At 34.9% G+C, this 3,177-nt stretch overlaps 1 protein-coding gene across 1 annotated transcript in view; it reads right to left on the bottom strand.

The window, feature by feature from the left end:
- Positions 1–1,218, bottom strand: part of LOC106472307 (zinc finger protein Gfi-1b-like) — a 7,111-nt gene extending 5,893 nt beyond the window's left edge. Inside the window, exon 1 of the mRNA XM_022400916.1 lies at positions 1,047–1,218. The gene's annotated coding sequence lies outside the window, so the exon portion shown is untranslated. The remainder of the gene's footprint in view (positions 1–1,046) is intronic.
- Between the last annotated feature and the right edge of the window lie 1,959 nt (positions 1,219–3,177).

Raw genomic sequence — 3,177 nt, 5'->3', positions numbered from 1 at the left:
GAGATATAAAAACTAAAGTAAAAGAAGAGAAACCGATCAAGTTGAGATATAAAAACTAAAGTAAAAGAAGAGAAATCGACAAACTTGAGATATAAAAAGCTAGTATAAACGAAGAGTATTTTCTTATTGTTAAGCATAAAGCTATACAATGGTCTATGTGTGCTGTGCCCACCGCTGGTATCGAACCCCGAATGATTTGAGTAATAAAACCCTAACTTATCGCTGAGTCATCAGGGGTCAAACAAAAAGAGATTAGCAAAGTTAAAATACAAAAAGCTAGAACAAATTAAACTTTGACTACTTATTAATAAGCTGATTCTAATTCTTCTTCTCAGCGGGGTCGTCTCCAATTATCAGGAATATTTGCGGCTTTTTGACTACTTATTAATAATCTGATTATAATTCTTCTTCTCAGCGGGGTCGTTCTCTAATTATCAGGAATATTTGTGGCTTAGGCTCCAAGATATAGTTAAAACATAATTGCAGTGTAACATATTTACAAGTTACGATAGATTCGCAGCATTGTGAAATGCATTCATTTCACTGGCTAATGCTGTCCTTGCTGTTCGGAATGGAACCATATTCACAGAGGTTATACAATGACTGCTAGACAAGTTGAATCTTCGCTGACCATTAACAAACTGTACTGGTTAAATACTGATAAATTACAGGCAAACTAACTGTTCTATAGATCATTTAGCTAAATATTTGCTTCAATTATAAGTGTCTTCTCATAGTCTTATGGAAGAAATTGTCCACGTACTCCGTCACTTGCACATAACAGATGTCCAAAATATAAACATCACAACTGCTCTTGGCTTGTTAAAAAACATGAAAGGAACAGGCGCAAGTCTTACATTATACTTATTCTGATGTAATCGCCCTCTTGTGGTAGCTATAAGATGTATATGTTTACAGTGTTTTACCCTACTTAAATTTCTTTATACGTATTTTATCTGATATGAACGATACAAAATTAGTTGATTATTTAGACGGTAGGAGTTCTTGCTGATTATTAATAAACAATTACTAATGGAGAGGCTCACTTGTAAGCACGATGTATCAAGAATTGAAATCATATCTGTGAACTTTCCGATGTTTTTCTCTTCATTGTCATGCAAATAGACATCACACAGTGGGTCAGCAGTAAGTTTCCGGACTTAAAACGCTAAAAATTCGTGATTCGATTTCCCGCGGTAGACAGCCCATTATTTGTGGTTTTACGCTAAAAGACAACAAAGAACTTAATGAAATAATGGTTATACGATGTCAACTAGATCTGTACGCAATAAACTTCGGCAAAACACGCAATAATTAACGAAATGTTTAACAGCAAATATGTCGAAACTGGGAATTCTTTAAACGTATTTATGTGTTCTTTGTAAAAAAAAAAAAGAAGAAATAAAATACAATAAATATTCTTGTTGTAATCGACTAACGTCAAACTATGAAAGCGTCTTCATAAAATCGTTTAATTGTGACTCATTCTTCCACTAACTTCAAACGAAATCTTAAAAAATAAATAAAGAAAAGTTTTTTTATATTCTTTTCCTTTTTCATTTACATTTGCTTAATTTTACTTCTAATCTTGTTTGTCATTTATTAGCTGAGTTCTGTCCGTTTAGTTGTAAGTTTATCACCTTTCTATTGAAGTACTTCAGATTCTTTAACTTGCACTATGTATTCTTTATGCATTTTTCGAAATGTTTTCCCCTTCACCGAACATGCTCACTCTTTCATCCGTGGGGTCGTTATAATGTGATAGTCAATCTCACTATTCGTTGGTCAAAGAGTAGCCCAACACTTGGCGGTGAGTGGTGTTGACTAGTTACCTTTCCTCTAATCTATCACTGCTAAATTAGGGACGGCTAGCGCAGATGACCCTCGAGTAGCTTTGCCCTAAATTCAAAACAAATTAAACCAACTCAATCTAAATTTCTTGAGCTGTAAGTAGCCTAATGGTTAGAAAGCGGGTCTGTGAATACAAGGGTTTCGTGTCCCTGTGCTGCGAAAACGCGCTACACACTTTCTGGCCGTGGGTGCGTTATAAAAGTGATGGTCAGTTTCCACTATTCGGTCAGACAAGAGCAGTTCTAGAGTTGGCGGTGAGTGCTGTTGGCTAGCTAGCCTATAAGTTCAAAATTAACGATGGTTAACAATGCTTTTCTTTGTTTCCGTTACCGTCATTGGTATCTGTTAAGTCGCTTAATTTTATTTATCTCTTTTCTTAACGATAGATACGCATTACTCTTCCAGAACTACTTCCTATATAGTTTTTTCTTCATAGCCTTAATTATACTATATTATCTTTAATACGTTCAGTAAATACACCATAACCTTTAACTCTAACAATGTGGGGAGTACACAAGCTCATAAGTACGTCTGGTTTGTAAGAAAACATTCAACACGGTGAAGTTGAAGGCAGTCGGGGTTTCTTCTTAGTGCACGCGGGTTAAGCCCAGCCCCTGACGAGTAAATCTCCCTAATCGTTTCACGATCGGAATTAGTCAGATTAAGTGTATAGACCGCGAGATTGGCGGTGTTTGGGAGTCATTGTGGTGAACAGTATTTCGAACTGAAGATTGCATGGAAAACGTGGTCACGTGGGTGAGTACGGTTTTATTTTGTGTAGGTCTAGGTCTGCTGCACAAAATACTGAACAGAAAGGAAATTTTGTAGGAGTTTTCAAACATTCGAACCTTTGTGAGGGGATACACAGATTCCAGAGAGTTCTCGAATTTTTAAAAATCTACTGTTTGGTGTTATAAAAGCGATGAAGACCAGACGGGATACAACACACCTAGCAAGAGTTTCGTTATTTAACACTTCCATATAAATACCGTACTTAGTTTGTACTTGTAAGCTAGTTAATTGTATTTAACCTTCACAATTGTTCTGAAAGGCAAAATTTTCCATAACAGATCCTAACATAGATTTATTTTTAATTATATACTGTCCTCTGCCTCCTTTTTTCATCTTTGAAATTAGTGTCTGATCGGGATTTTTAAATAATACTTCATTATATATTTACATATAAAAACAACTTTTGCTACAGCCTGTATTAACTATATACATGTACATGCCCATAATGTATTATTATTACCACTTCGTACATCAGATTGTACTCTGTTCAATCATTTTTAAATAATACTTCATTATATATTTACATATAAAACA

Source organism: Limulus polyphemus, unplaced genomic scaffold (assembly GCF_000517525.1).
Source record: "Limulus polyphemus unplaced genomic scaffold, Limulus_polyphemus-2.1.2 Scaffold5237, whole genome shotgun sequence".
In the NCBI taxonomy this organism is placed as follows: domain Eukaryota; kingdom Metazoa; phylum Arthropoda; class Merostomata; order Xiphosura; family Limulidae; genus Limulus; species Limulus polyphemus.
Note: the sequence above shows the minus strand (reverse complement) of the source record. Positions and strands in the feature narration are given on the sequence as shown.